The sequence below is a fragment of the Carassius auratus genome, chromosome 20 (assembly GCF_003368295.1).
Source record: "Carassius auratus strain Wakin chromosome 20, ASM336829v1, whole genome shotgun sequence".
Lineage (NCBI taxonomy): Eukaryota > Metazoa > Chordata > Actinopteri > Cypriniformes > Cyprinidae > Carassius > Carassius auratus.
This window is the reverse complement of record NC_039262.1, coordinates 13,458,824-13,475,773: the sequence shown is the minus strand read 5'-3', so window position 1 is coordinate 13,475,773 and position 16,950 is coordinate 13,458,824.

Sequence of the window (16,950 nt, the reverse complement as noted above, 5' to 3'; positions counted from 1 at the left end):
AAAATGTTATGTTTTTTTTTTTCTTATTTTATTATTATAGAACAGCAAATCCAGTGGGTTATTTAACAGAGCTTCTGAGAGAACTTAAATCAGTACATATACAGAAACAAGTGCAGTTAAAAACATTTTCCCCATTACTATGTAACTTTTACTAAACCGCAGATCAAAATTTTTAACATTTTTAAAATTGGAGAATTCACTGCCTATTTTACCTTTTGTATTATCGTCGATATATGATAATATCATATCGCTCAGCACTATGGACCACCTTTTTGTTGAGCTGGTGTGAAGCACTGCAGTAGGGGAAACTATCAGTGCGCACAGGGAACAGAGTGCATTATTAATGCCCAGGCTGTGGGTTCTGTCCGACCCTGACCAATCATCTCCCTATAATTCATCCCTGTGGCTCATCTTCTGATCTCATGCATGCTTGCATGATCTCTGCCGTCTGGTTCTCTCCATAGTTAAGACAAAAACAAGGGATTACTCTCACTAATATCAACATGTGAGAGAGAGATTTACAGAGGACATCAGGGCTCGCAAAATCGCTAGCCTGACGTACCTGGGATATTGTGGTTTCCATTCAGGCTACCAAAATGTAACAGCACTCTTAAATACAGCTCTCCCGAAATCAGATAAATACAAATATCAACTCATGTTTTTATGCAGCAAACACACAGATTTGTAAATGAGAGAGAAGTTATTGTGCCTTTCTAAAAATCTAACCAGTTAAGCCCCTAATATTTATTCTTTTTTAATTGACACAATTTATGTGCTTGATTTATCCCTTTTCATGAAAATAGTCTAAAGGCTGAAATGCTGTTGTGTAAGATTTTTGTTTTTGTGAAAAAACTGTATCAGAACTGTTAAACATGTAATTTTATGACTCAGTACTGTGTTACCATAGACATTGTTCAACACCACCACCACATATGGTGTTCATTTTACTTGTGCATTTCTTAAAATGGGTCATAAATTGACTTTTGTTTTAATTCTTCAGAGACCCTGTAAATATTTAAATAAAATTCCTTCCATCATATCTGTTGATATCTATGTATTATTTAACACATTTTTGATTGACATTTAAACTCCGATTTGATTTTCTATTTTCAGATTTTTTACTTTTTTCTTTTTTTTTCGGCTAGTTAAATATTTTCTCGGGCTACCAAAGTCTCAAGAGTACCTGCCTGAAGGGTTACCAGGGATTTAGAAATTTTACAAGCCCTGGACAGATAAAAGCAGACAGAACTGTTTCTCTCCCTAATGCAGTCAGCAGCTGCTGCCAACCTATAATCTGTCTCTCACTCTACATGATTTTTGTTTTTGTGTTGTTAATCATAAAAGAGCTTGCACAACTCCCTGGGTAAACGCAAAGTCATAGCAGAAGTCTAATTTAGAGAAACTAAACGTTTAATCTTGGTATAGTTTCGGGGTCGAAGGTCAGAGCGATGACCTAGTTGGCTAGTTAATTTCCTCTTCGAGCTTGGCCTTATAACGATATAGCATTTTATTTGCATATGTGTGTCTGAACGTAGGCCTATAAAAGTTTCTTATCAGGTCTTTTACGGGTAACCTGTTTTTATTGTTTTATGTTCGGTGGAGTTCATTTGCATTTTCTTTAAAGGTGCTGTATGGAAAATGAGTGATGTTATGTTTAAACTCAGTCAGGTGCAATTTGAGAGATGCATCTCAAAGCAGATTATTTTTCTCCCTGGATTTCCCTGATGTGTTATGGTACTGAGCAAGATATGCCTGTGCTGAGGGGGGTTAGGTGGTGGGCCCAATGTGTGAATCCATATTCAGAAAGGCACGGAAAACAAATAACGCTTAAAACACATAAACCGAGATGACTGAGGACGATGGTGAATGATTGTCTATCGCAGTGGTCCCCAAACTTTTTAGCACCAAGGACCGGTTTAATGTCAGTCAAAATTTTCACGGACCGGGCTTTAAGGTGTGACGGATAAATACAAAATAAAATGATACGACTGGCATAAAAACTGTGGTATATTGCAAATATAATAATAAACATGAATACACTGTGTATTCGTATAAAACTTTATTAGCAGTGTCCTCTTAACATCGCATAACATGAATAACATCCTCTCTGCCCCATAACCGACTTTTTTTCACTGATTATGGTCACTATGGTGACGTTTAAACATGCCTAAAAAATAAGATGCACCACAAAAACTAATATAAAATCCATGAAAATAACACAGAGCATCCGGCCTTTTTCCAAAATAAAAGATTGTTATGGCTCAGCGCACGTCTACCTCCACCTCTGTTATTTGTTTTGCAAAAATCCACTGCTCATGGCTCTTCTGGTCCAGTCAGCGCAGGGCTGTGCCACAGTGTTGTTTTGTGTTTAAAATGTAAAAAATATATATAATGAGCGAGTATATCATAAATCCATTTTCCAAACCGTGTTTTTGTCTTATCCTGAATCACTATGGTACACCTATAATAAGTATTTATATTCAGACTATTTTAGTCTGGTTGGGGTCGGCAACGCTGCAGAGTAGCACAGTGCCTGCGTGACTCGCCATAGATGTAAACAGAGAGAAGTAGCTCTGGCTACAAAGTTCTTCCTCCAGACGCGAGCGGCAAAAGTTACCAACTGCAGCTTTAATGTAAATTATTTATTCCTTCTTGTGCGGCCCGGTACCAAATGACATACGGCCCGGGGGCCTGACTCTGTAAGCTAATGAGTTAATTAATACACGTTTTATTTAGGCTTGCTGCAATAGTCATGTTTACGGTGTTAACTAAGCATGTAACGATTCACTGAACTCGCGATGCGATACGATTCACGATACTGGTTTCACGATACGATTTTCTCACTGTTGTTTGTACAAAATGAGATTTAAGAAAGACAAATGAAAAAGTTTCCTTTTATTATTTCATTCTCACTCAGACAAAATGCTGCACATTTCTTTCTGAAACTGAAATATCTTTGTCAAATAACAAAACTAAATTGAAATGTTAAAACAAATCCCAAATAAAATAAATACAAATAAAATAAATATTTTCATATAAACAAACTAAGGCTTTGACAGTGCTCTTTCCTAGCTTAGAATCTTTTTTTTTTTTTTTACTTTTTTTAAGAAATATCAGCATATCCACATTTTCTGGGCGAAGCTGAGATCTCGGCACATTCACAATGTCCCCTGCTGAAGAAAAAACCCTTTCACTAGGGACAGAGGTGGCTGGTGTGGAGAGATAATGCTTTTGCTATACTGGATAGCAGTGGGTATAGCCTAGCATTCTCTTTCCACCACTTGTGTGGACCGCTATTGAGGGAAATTGATGTTTCAGCTGTGTACTTATTCATTTCTGCCTCAATCTGACTGATGTGCTGTGCAACTGGTTCAACGAAAGTCCCTCCAAGGAGATCTTCCAATGCTGTTTTCTTGGAAGGAGGTTGTTTCAACTCTGCTCCTGCTCTGTCTGTCTGGTCAAGAGGCTGCTCTGCTGCAGGGGGGTGACCACTGGCACCTTCTTTGCCCTCATCCTGCACAGAGGAATAGCAGAAGTAAAAAGGACTCGAGACCGGTGGTGGGGCGCAGGTGCAGCTCATCTCCAATCACTACACCTGGCCTCCCTCCTCGTTCCCACGTCTCTTGGCCCCGCCCCACTTGTCACAATCTCATTTCGAAACTAATTTCTAAAGCGCCTTTTGGTAATATTTTGGATTTTGAAAAGCCTGTTAACTTTTGCTGTTTATCTATGGTGATTTTGGAAGTTTTTTTTAAACTGTTGTTTCTTATTTATTTGCTTCCACAGTGTCTGCTGATTTAAACTTTTGTGTATTTTATTTTACATCAAGGTTTAGCCTGTGTTGTGCTTCTAAGCTATCTTTAGCCGTGGTCACACTAGACTTTTCGTTCCTTCGTTTCGTTAGACTTCCATTCATATGCATGCGAATGTGTCAGACCAGAAACGCAAGCCATTGCGAAAAGTTCAAACTTAGTGAACTCGGGCCCTCGAATTTGCATCATGTGACACCGTGTGACCAACGACAGATCGCTAGGTCACAGCATGACGTCCTATCTGAATTAAAAGAATATAAATCTGTAGGAAAGTGGAGTAGATTGTTTGTTTTTACATTTTAGGTTTATTATTATTGTTTGTGTTCAATTTTAAGTTTTTAAAAATACACTGCAGAGCATGATAGACTTGTTTCCATCTGTCAGACCCTGCTCTTCCCCATTCTTGTGCGTGTATGGACGGGAGTTCGACTGAGAGATTTCCCCCCTAGGCAGTGATCTGCTGTCCAGATTAGTCAGCGGGACTCTCTATTGCACCACACACATTCACCATTGGAATTTGCATGGCCCTATTTCACCTGCTCTCAGACCCTGACCCAAAAAAAACACTGTGTTTTTGCTTCTTTACGGTTTTTATGTGAATATAAAGATATCAGTTCTTCTGTGTCTTGTCTCAAAAATTATGTACTTGCAGTCTTTCAGTGGCTGCCATATGTGATAATGCATATGATAAAATCGATTATTATCGATAATGAAAATCATCGACAACGATTCTCATTACAGAAAAAATATTGAGTGCAAAAACATTAATTGTGCTGAAATACCTGTTGTTTAAAAATCAGCATGCAGTGCCAATAATTTATTAGAGTAGGAACTGTGAAGGGACAGCAGTGTGTATTTGTCTGAATATAAATATCAGACTCTTTTACAGGATAAAGAAATTACAGTAAGAGGAGACTGTGTAAGTGACGCCTGTTCCTGCAGAGCATTTTTTTTATTATCTTTGTTTTCATTTTTGATCTAGAGATTTAAGGAGCCAGTAAGATGAAAATTCTAAGCTTCCTATCACTGTTTATAAGTCCTGTACAACAGGTTTAAATCCATCCAAGGTTAAAAAACATTGTCATTTTGTCAAAATATCATTTTAAAATTACCTCAATTCTCAGAGATCCCCAAACGGTTCGCGCGAAGCTGTTCAAAAGATTCAGTTTCCTTAAACCCCACCTTTCGGTAGCATACTGTGTTCTGATTGGTCAACTGACATAGTCAGGTTTGATTGGTTGTTCTGCACACAACTTCATGGTAAACAATGCGTTCATCTATTTGAGGTGAATTATGTCTTATTCCTCTCATCGTGAAGCAAACAGTAAAATAAAAAACTTGAACAGTCTCGCTGCTTTTTCTTCTGTGTGGGTGTATTCAAGCCGCGCGCTTCGGTTTGAATCTGAATAGCGCGTTCAGTGCGGGGACATGGTCACATTAGATATAATGAAGGGAGACATGAAAAACAGACATCGCATTGTTTTCATATGGATTACTTTATCACAGAATATCTGTTAGCAGCACTTATTTAGTTTTAAAGAAGACATGTCAAGCTTTCTATAGATATCTCTCTCATTTCTCTTCGTTGAGTGTTCACGGAGTTACACTTCATTTGAATGACGTATTTGTAAATAAAGCTCAGCGCAGAGAAAGGCTGCAGACAGCACACATACTGATAAGACGCTCGGGAGAAAACAAACACATAACTTCATAATCATACTTCGCGTTGTGATTCGGAGATGCTTGTTGGTCTAAATAAAGTTGGTAATGAACCCCTTTTATGGCCAAACGCTTTGAAAATCCCGCTGTACTCACCGAGATTAGAAAAGCAGTCATCAGTAAAATGTTGTGAACACAACAAAAGGGACTGCTCTGGTATTGTGGTAAAAATGAATTTTAGCCATTGGTTCTTCTGATCTTCATTCTTTGGCAGTGAAAATAAAACAAACTTGTCTTTACAATTAAAAACACACTGTCTCCTGGACATGATGCTCTCACACCAACCAGAGCGTCTGTGTGTGGGGGGTGGGGCAGGTCAGAGTTCCGTTTCTCCCAACACGGTAGGCGGAGATTATTATGCAAAGTGTTCCTAGTGACGTACATAGAGATGGGCAAAAGATTTGAAATCTATAATGACTCGTTTCAGCGATTCAGAGTCAACTCCTTACTTTAGAAGCCAATAACTTTATAAATCGTGTTCTTTTTGGTTTAATTACTTTGCACATTGTTTACACAGATGGACAGCTACATCATACACTGTAATACAGGTAATTTTTGATTTCCCATCTGTGTGTCTTTAAACTATATTCCCTATATAGCCTACAGTGATTAACAAATTTATTAAAACAAATTTATGTAAGGTTTTTAACCAGTTTTGTAAGGTTTGTGCCACTGCTGCTCTTAACGAACAGTATTGGTAATTACCAAAATATTTGTTTTAGCTTTCTGTATTGGTTAGACCTCCAATATGCGTGAGCTTTTTGGATATATTTTTTTAATAAATACTATTTGGTTGTTTCAGTTTGTTATTTGTCCAAAAATTACAATAACATTTTTAGAAAACATTTTTTGATAGATTCCTAAAATATTTGTGTTTTGCCATATGACAAGTGGTCTTATAAATTAAGCACTGTATGTTTTCATAGCATTCAGTTGGAAAATTTGTTTTAAGGTCATTGGGCAGAATGTTGAATAGTGTGTTTTTGTCAGTAAAATTAAAATAAAGAAGGGATTTTAATAGGGCTGCAACTAACGATTATTTTGATAATCGATGAATCTGTCGATTATTTTTACGATTAATCGATTAATCGGATTATGTACTTATATTTTAGTTTTTTCCATTTTTTCCCCAAGTAAATTATTAATAAAGGGTCTTTATCATTCAGCATAGACTTTTAAGAGATTTTAACCATTTTGCATTGTCATATCCTCATCAAAAATATACCTGGAGTTGTTTTATTATGTTAGTAATCCTTTGTCGAACTCTTCTGCAATCAAAACACTGACCCATACTCTAGCAAAATTCACAAGGAGATTTCAAATATTGTTTTCACCATGGCAGTCCTTAGAGCTCCTAAAGTAGTTTAACATCCCAAACAAAGCTTAAGGAATCTTTGAGAACATATTTTCACGAAGTATAAGGATAAAACAGAATAAAATTGCAGTGCATTGTATTTTATTATTTACTGGGAAAAAGCTTTATAGCTTATGCTGTGAAATTGTAAACAATCCTTCGAAAAAAAGTGCCAATGGCATGAAACCTGAATGGAACTCACAATTTAAAGTAAAATCCATCAGAAGGTTGTCCAGAAAAAAAAAAAATTGGGACACACACAAAAAACCTGCTGTGTGAAAAAAGGCAGTGAATACTTAGAAAAGAAGTGCATTTTAAATATACTCAAACATTTACCTCTCTCATTCAGTCATAATTAGGCTGCAAGCCTGAATTATGAACTGGTAAACGACAAACTGATCACATAACATGTTTGTAAAGCTTTAAATGTTTACTGTTAAAAAGCAATGTTATCAGCTTTTACGACTAAACTTTTGCAAACAACCTTGTACTGGAGAATCTGCACAAATAAAATTCTTAGGGGCCGTTCACATATCGCACCTAAAAACGCGTGGAAAACGCTAGTCGCGCCGCTTTCTCCTTCTTTCCAAAGCGCTCGGGCAGAAGCGCCCCTGGGGCGTCTGCCTTTGCTAAGCAACCATGACGTGCTCTCTCCATGACGTGCCCTCTCCATGAAGACCCGGAAATTTCAGCAAAGGATAAATGGATGCGGTGTGGACGCGCCTGGAAAAACGAGCGCATCGCACCGCGTGCGTGTCGCGACCGCGTCGCTTCCATTATGAGAGTGCATACTGCGCGCCTACATAGGAAATAACGAACTTGAGCACGCAAAAGACACGATATGTGAACGGCCCCTTAAACAGTTCAGTAGTGCAGAGTTTACAGGTTACTCTTCATTTTGAAGGCTCAAAGTAAAGTACTCCCACTTCCCGCTGAATGCTGCAGAGACGCTGTTCGGGAAGCACGTGACATAAAACGAGGCCAGCTATTGGCTAATCGCTACTTCACCTGCTGTACTGGCTGAGTAAAACCTCCGGTGGCTCATTACTGCCACACTTTGGTCACTGCAGATTTGAAATATGCACGAAATGAGCCGCTTATGGCAAATAAAATTTATTTAGCGACGAATCGATTACTAAATTAGTTGACAACTATTTTAATAATCGATTTTAATCGATTAAATCGATTCGTTGTTTCAGCTCTAGATTTTAATCTGATTAATCGAAAAAGGTATGCTCGTTTAAACCCGTTGCGTTCGATCCTTCGCTGGCTGTGGTGTTTTAAATCTAGTGGTTCTGTTGTGTTTGTGTCGCAAGTTCAGTGACGCAGGTAGTGAAAGCTCTCTCCGGCCAATCTGTGATCAACATAATTTTTGTCACATTTTGGTAACAGTACTGTTCACTTGGAACCTCAATGAGGTGCTACTTAAAAAAAAAAAAAAAAAAAAAAGTACCAGGTACTGTATCCAGTGGAAAAAACCCTAAAGTGAAGCGTACCAAACTGTACCGTGCTGTACCATGCAGTGGAAAAGCGCCAAAAGTGCATTCTTGGAAGAGAACCACAAAGGCTTAGAGTGGCATTTAGCACAAGGAAATGTAGGCTTCACTTTCCAGAAGTGTTTGTGTTTATATTTTTTCTGTATTTTTGTATGTCAGCCTAAGTCTAGCTCTAAAATCAATATTTTAAGAACCCAAAGTAGTCAAAAAGTGTGGATAAGTACACTTTTTTTTTTAGGTGTTCCTCTATTGTTGTTCTGTGGTGTGTGTGTGTGTGTGTGTGCATTTTCTTTTCTTCAATTTAACTTGACTCTGGACAATCTGTCTTTCCTCTGTTACTGCTTGGCTTCAGGCTCTGGCCCTTGGCCTTGCCAAAGAAAACAAGCCCCTCCTTGTCCTGGGAAAGTAGCTCTTTGTGTCTGTGTGTTCCGTTGGTTTTGTTATCACTTGTAAAAACTGTCTCTCACCGACCTAAAAGAAAAGTAAAAGTGTAAATGTAAGTGAAAGACATGAATACTTCAGTGTGTGAAAAATTGTGGGGGTCTAAGACATGAAGTGTTTTGTATATGTGCGTTTGCGTGTTTTTTTTATATATATACAGGAGGGCGTGAGAGAAATTGTTTTGAAGGTGAAGCTTGGTGAGTGTCTAGTTCTTTTTTTGTGGCTGTTCTGGTGTAACAGGAAGTTAGATGAACTATTCGTATCTCGTGTGGCTTAAGAAGAGGAAGATTGGTTGTGTGTGTGTGTGTGTGTGTGTGTGTGTATGTGTGCGCGTGCGTGTCTGTCATTTTATTCAGCTGACAGTTTCGACTGCAAGCCACCTTCTCTGATCATCTGTTTTAGGAAGTGATCTTCTATAAAAAAAGGGATATCAATAATTCTGATTAGTGTTGTCACGGTACCAAAATTTCAGTATTCGGTACCGATACCAGTGTAAATCCACAGTTCTCTGTACCAATTTCAGTACAAAAGCAAAACCCAAAAATATGCACAAAAAAAACACTTTTTATCACTAAAGATAAAACCAATGCCATTCTTTATATTTATTTACAATTGTGTTTAAAGTTTTTCTACAATGTAATTATGAAAAACAGTAAACAAGTTTCACCCAAATTTAATTTGTCTTTTTAAATTAAATTTAAACACATTTTATTTTTTGGTAAATAAAGGGGATTTGCTATTAAAATTAAAAAATAGAAGAAATCTTGTGTGATTTATTTCTCTAAAAAGTTTTATCAATTTTTTCAACAGTAGTAGCAGTATCACACACATTCTACTAAATAATAGTAATATTTCTAGCACATTGCCTTTATGTTAAAATAAACTTATTTTGACGGGCTGCCATGAATACCTTTAAATTGACACTGGTTTTACTCAAACTAAATGGTAAAATGCTTGTGAAGTGACTCAGAACAGTTTTGGTGATGTTGTTTATGGATTTATGTCCTTATTAAGACGGCACATGCTGAAATTACTGCAAGCGTCACACGATTCAGTCTATGTAGTAAACAAACCATTCATTCATTCGCACAGAGAAGCGCAGAACTTGCAGGATTCATATTTCAACCAACTTCTGCAGCTTAAAATGTACAGATACTGCTCCATATGGAGATTTGATTTGATTAGTTTATGCTAACTTTAACAAATTCCGTGACTGTCCATATTAAAATATACGTTTTATTTTCATGACTGGATTTTGAGATTCCGTCCGCATTTTCTGCTTCGCGGAAATAGAGCTGTATGCGTCAAGAACCGAGTTGACCGGGTCCTCGGTACCACCGGTACTTAAATAAACCTGCTACAGTCACATTTTCATTTTTTTAGGTTCACTTTGTTCCGAAGTGTCTAGTTCACCTGTTTGACAACACTAATTCTGATTAAGCTTGGTTACAAAGTAATGCCATTTTTTGTAGTGATTTGCAATTTATTAGTACTGTTTTATAATTTATGGGCCAATATTAGTTGTGAGTTTTTCTTGTCTATGGGTACTGTCAGTAGCGGTGTGCCATATCATACCATCCACAATAATACCGGTATAAATTTTTACATGATAAAAAAAGTGTCACATCACGATAATAATGATATAGCGATGACGAATTGTGGATATACGTTCCCTAGCACATACAAGCAGCACTTTGCAAACTGACAAGCAGCACTTCGCAAACTGATCGGTGTATGACAGCAAAGCATTGCGAGAGGAGTTTTAGAGCATATTTGAGTGCACACTCTTACCTTCAAAAATAGGCAAGGAGCATATCTTTAGTAAAGCGGCGTGAAAAAATGATGTACTTGCAGTCTTTCAGTGTCAGCCTGCCATATATGCAGCCACTAGGGCTGCAACAACGATAATTATCGATAATGAAAATCATCAACAGCGATTCTCATTACAGAAAATATTAAGCGCAAAAACATTAATTGTGCTGAAATATCTATTGTTTTACATTTTATAGTAAAGCGGCTTGGAGAGAGCGGAGTGGGGTGGTGATTTCAGCCGACTGCCTGAGACCAGATTAAAAAGATGGCATGATCTTAGTCATGAAAGCTTATCAATTGCACGTGTTTTAAGCCTTGCCAATTTAAACATTCCAAACAGTTTAAAGCATTCAAACAAAGGCATGGAAAAACTCATATGAGAGTTCGCTCGCTGAGTTCGGTAAGCACACGGAGAGCCGCTCAAACACCAAAACGAGCTCTTATTCACTTCCTTCCTTCCTACACCTCCCCTAATTAAACATACAAGCACAAAAAGACATGAAAAGCTTAATTCAGCACCCACGTACTGTTCTGTGCCTACAGTGTGCATGCAGCGATCCGCCACGTCTAAAGCCCTTAAATAATGAATTGAGTTTTGTCTCTTCTTGCTCATGAAACAAAAAATACATACAAAATTGTCAATACAATACAAAAAAAAAATGGTCTGTTATGTCTTAAGTGAAAGTAAATGGTTGCAAAACAAATGCAATGTGTATCTTATTGGATAAAGTGACCGTGCCTAATTTACTAGCTGCTGTCAGTGTCCTTGATGTTATTCCAAGAAATTAAATGTGAGAAAACACTCCCTGCCCTTTACTGTATTGCTTTGTAGTTATTAATTTATACAGAATAGACTTTGCAATGCTATTTACATTTGATTGCTCAGTTTCTTTACCTGGACACCTGCAAACTTGAAAAAACTTAAACATTGTAGGGCTGCAAATAACGATTATTTTGATAATCGATTAATCTGTCGATTATTTTTTACGATTGATCGATTAATCTTTATGTACTTAATATATTTTAGTTTTGCCCATTTTTTTTTCCAGTTAAATTATTAACAAAGGGTCTTTATCATTCAACATAGACTTTTTAGAGATTTTAACCATTTTGCATGGTCATATGATCCTCATCAAAAATATACCTGGAGTTTTGTTTTATTATGCGTTAGTAATCCTTTGTCAAACTCTTCTGCAATCAAAACACTGACCCAAACTTTAGCAAATTTCACAAGGAGATTTCAAATAATGTTTTCACCATGGCATTCCTTGGGGCTCCTGAAGTAGTTTAACATCCTGAACAAAGCTTATTAAGGAATCTTTCAGAAAATATTTTCACGAAGAATGAGAATAAAACAGAATAAATTTGCAGAACATTGGATTTTATTATTTTTTTCCTGTAAACACACAACTTGTACCTGGGAAACAGCTTTATAGCTTATGCTGTGAAATTGTAAACAATCCTTCGAACAAAGTGCCAGTGGCATGAAACCTGAATGGAATTCACATTTTAAAGTAAAACTCATCAGAAGATTGTCCAGAAATTGACACACACAAAAAACCTGCTGTGTGAAAAAGAGCAGTGAGCATACTTAGAAAAAAAAGTGCATTTCAAATACATTTACACATTTACCTCTCTCATTCAGTCATAATTAGGCTGCAAGACTGAATTATGAACTGGTAAACGACAAACTGATCACAGAACATGTTTGTAAATCTTTAAATGTTAACTGTTAAAAAGCAATGTTATTAGCTTTTATAACTAAACATTTGCAAAAAATATTGTACTGGAGAATCTGCAAATAAATGGGTCTTAAACAGTTAAACAGTTCAGTAATGCAGAGTTTACAGGTTACTCTTCTTTTTTGAAGGCTCAAAGTAAAGTACTCCCACACTTTGGATGACTTAGTACGATTAGTTTTATCTTCCGCTTTTTTCTTTTTCTTTCTCCAGCTTACTTCACTGCCGTCTGTCTTCACCATCTCGCTGAATGCAGCAGACGCAGTTTGGGAAGCACGTGACATAAAACGAGACCAGCTATTGGGTATTCGCAACTTCTTCTGCTGTACTGGCTGAATAAAACCTGCGGTGGCTCATTACTGCCACACTTTTGTCACCGCAGATTTAAAATATGCACAAAATGAGTCGATTAGGGCAAATAAAAGTTATTTAGCAATTAGTTGACAACTATTTTAATAATCGATTTTAATCGATTAAATCGATTAGTTGTTTCAGCTCTAAAACATTGTTCAATTTGTTTATTTGTGCTATTTACACAATTTAAAACAGGGCTTCTTGTAGTGCTTTGTACTTTCTTTCCAGCCTTTTTTCATTTTTTAAAATACGCCAATTCTATATCGATTCTCGAAAGCCGATCTTTTCCGGTATTTATTTCAGCACACATTTAAAACTAAATATGATTAACTTGAATCTTATCATTACTCTTCTCCACTAGATGTCACCCTTATTTACCTTGCACGATGTTACAACGAAAAGCCTGTCATTCATTCAGTGCTTATTTACATTACATTTACATTTACATTTAATCATTTAGCAGACACTTTTATCCAAAGCGACTTACAAATGAGTACAATAGAAGCAGTCAGGTCAACAAGAGAACAACAACAGAATACAAGTGCCATGACAAGTCTCAGTTAGTCTAGTATAGAACGCATAGCCAGGTGTATATAATTTTTTTTTTTTTTTTTTTATTAAATGAAAAAGACAAGAAAAGGAAAAGTACTGGTGTTAGTAGGTTAAGTGCAGGCGAAAAAGTTGAGTCTTTTAGATGTTTCTTGAAAATGAGTAAAGACTCAGCTGTACGAATTGAGATTGGGAGGTCATTCCACCAGCTGGGCACAGTCCAGGAAAAGGTCCGTGAGAGTGATTTTGAATTTCTTTGGGATGGCACCACAAGGCGTTGTTCACTTGTAGAGCGCAAACTTCTGGAGGGCACATAGGATTTAACCAGTGAGTTTAGGTAAGTTGGTGCCGTGCCAGTGGTCGTCTTGTAGGCAAGCATCAGTACCTTGAATTTGATGCGAGCAGCTACTGGTAGCCAGTGTAACCTGATGAGGAGAGGAGTAACATGAGCTTTTTTTGGCTCATTGAAGACAACCCTCGCTGCTGCATTCTGGATCATTTGCAGAGGCTTGACAGTACATGCAGGAAGGCCCGCCAGGAGAGCATTACAATAGTCCAGTCTGGAGAGAACAAGAGCTTGGACAAGAAGTTGGGTTGCTTGCTCTGAAGGGTCTAATCTTCCTAATGTTGTATAAGGCAAACCTGCAGGACTGGGTCGTTGTAGCAATGTGGTCAGTGAAGCTTAATTGATGATCCACCACAACTCCTAGGTTTCTGGCTGTCCTCGAAGGAGTTATGGTTGACGAGCCCAGCTGTATAGAGAAGTTGTGATTAATCAATGGGTTAGCTGGAATCACCAGTAGTTCAGTCTTTGTAAGGTTAAGCTGAAGGTGATGGTCATTCATCCAGCTAGAAATGTCACTCAGACAGGCTGAAATGCGAGCAGCTACCGCCGGGTCATCAGGCTGGAATGAGAAGTAGAGTTGGGTGTCATCAGCATAGCAGTGATAAGAAAAGCCATGCTTCTGAATGACAGATCCTAAAGATGTCATGTAGATGGAGAAGAGAAGTGGTCCAAGTACTGAGCCTTGAGGAACCCCAGTAGCAAGGTGGTGTGACTTTGAAACATCACCCCTCCAAGACACACTGAAGGATCTGTCAGAGAGGTAGGACTTAACCCACAGGAGAGCAGTTCCAGAGATTCCCATCTTTCTGAGGGTGGACAGGAGAATCTGGTGATTAACAGTGTCAAAGCAGCAGACAGGTCCAGTAAGATGAGTACCGAGGATTTTGAAGCTGCTCTTGCTAGTCGCAGGGCTTCAGTAACCGAGAGCAGAGCAGTCTCAGTTGAGTGGCCACTTTTGAAGCCAGATTGGTTGCTGTCCAGGAGGTTGTTCTGTCCAAGGAACATAGAAAGCTGGTTGAACACAGCCCGCTCAAGTGTCATTGCAATGAATGGAAGAAGGGATACCGGTCTGTAATTTTCAAGAAGCGCTGGATTTAGAGATGGTTTCTTGAGCAGTGGGCTTACCCAAGCCTGCTTGAATGCTAAGGGAAATGTTCCAGATTGAAGAGAGGAGTTGATAATGTGAGTAAGTGAAGGTATGACTGAAGAAGAGATCGCTTGAAGGAGGTGAGTGGGGATAGGATCAAGTGGACAAGTAGTAGGATGATTGGACAGGAGAATTTTGGAGACGTCCATCTCTGAGAGTGGGGAGAAGGAGGATAAAGAGTGTGCATCAGTCATTGTGAAGTTTTCCTCAGTCTGCAGTGTGGAGAATTGTTCACTGATGGATCTCATCTTATTTGTGAAGAAAGCTGCAAAGTCGTCCGCTGTAAGAGTCGATGGAGGAGGTGGAGGCGGCGGATTAAGGAGAGAAGAGAAAGTCTTGAATAGTGTCCGAGCGTCACAACAGCTGTTAATTTTGTTGTGGTAGTAGGATGCTTTAGCTGTGAAGACATTTGCAGAGAAGGAAGAGAGGAGAGATTGATACACACTGAGGTCCGTAGAGTTTTTTTATTTCTGCCATTTCCTCTCTGCAGCCCTGAGTTTAGAGCGATGTTCACGGAGAACCTCGGACAGCCAGGGGGCAGATGGGGCAGTGCGTGCTGGTCTAGACAACAGTGGGCAAAAGTTGTCCAAGCAAGATGTTAAAGTGGAGCAAAGAGTGTCTGTAGCACTGTTCGTGTCCAAAGCAGAAAACTGAGAGAATGGTGGAAGAGAGGATGAAACCACAGCAGATAGGCGAGATGGAGAGAGTGAGCGTAGGTTCCGTCGAAAGGTGACCTGCGTTGGAGTGTGTGCCACTTCAGGAGTAAGTGCTAGGTTAGCAGTAATGAGGAAGTGATCAGAGGTGTGCAGTGGAGCAACTGAAGAGGTGTCCACAGAGCAACCGCGCGTGTAGATGAGGTCAAGTTGGTTGCCCGATTTGTGAGTCGCTGTAGTGGACACTAGCTTGAGATCAAATGAGGTGAGCAGAGTTTTGAAGTCAGCTGCCTGGGGTTTATCTAAGTGGATGTTGAAGTCACCAAGCAGTACCAGAGGAGTACCATCTTCAGGAAAGTTTGATAGCAGCACATCCAACTCCTCCAAGAAGTTTCCCATTTGACCTGGAGGACGATAAATGACCACAAAGTGGATTTTAACAGGGTGGGTTACAGTAATGGCATGTGATTCAAATGAACCAGTACCTGTAGGTGATGGCTGAAGTTCAAATTTCCATTCTTTGGATATAAGGAGACCCGTACCTCCACCCCTCCCAGTGGTACGAGGAGTGTGGGAACAAGTGAAATTAGTAGAGAGGGCTGCAGGGGTGGCAGTATCTTCAGGTTTGATCCAAGTCTCTGTCAGTGCCATGAGGTTGAGACCGGAATGGGTAGCAATAGAGGAAATGAAGTCTGCTTTGTTAACTGCAGACTGGCAGTTCCAGAGACCAACTGGAATAGAGAGCATAGTAGTAGAGGTCAGAGGGACATGGCGTAGGTTTGTCAGACAGGCCTTCCTGCGACGTACATAGCGTGCTCTCCGAGTGTTAGTAGTGATAGTAGAGATCTGAAAGCACATAGTGACTACAAGTGTAAGATATATTTGAGAACAAACTATACAAAGAGTGGAAAAAAAGAGAAAAGCTATACTCAGGTGCCCTGTCGGTGTCCTTGCTCGGTGGAGTCGCGCAGGTAGAGTCGATTGTCTTTACACTCATCGGTCTTCACACGAGGAGGGTTCACACGAGGGTTGCCGCGACTGCTGCCGCGGTGAAACCTAGTGCTTTGTATTAGCCTGATTACCTGTGATTGAAGTCAGCTGGACACGCCTCACTATTTAGCAGATCGAAACCAGGCAGTCCCGCGATCAGCACGTATTAACCACGGTAAGACACACAATTTAAACCAAAAAACTTTTCTAGCAATGATGATCACACACTAGTCTGATGAGAAAACAAGACAAAACACTCACAAGCTGCTGTCCTTCTATGTTGCTCGACTGTTTCTTCTGACAAGTGCTTTCCAAACAGCTAATTAATTACTTTCACTGGCTTTGGCCACGCCTCACTATTTAGCAGATCGAAACCAGGTAGTCCCGCGATAGGCTTATCATGGATAGGCTTATCATGGAGATAGTGCTGATGAGAACTAAGAACAAAGCCTATGCGTGATTTGCAATGCTCAGGTGTAATGCTATAGGAATACTATAAATCTGCAAAAGCATTTGATAGCACGCAAGGCAGGCACAG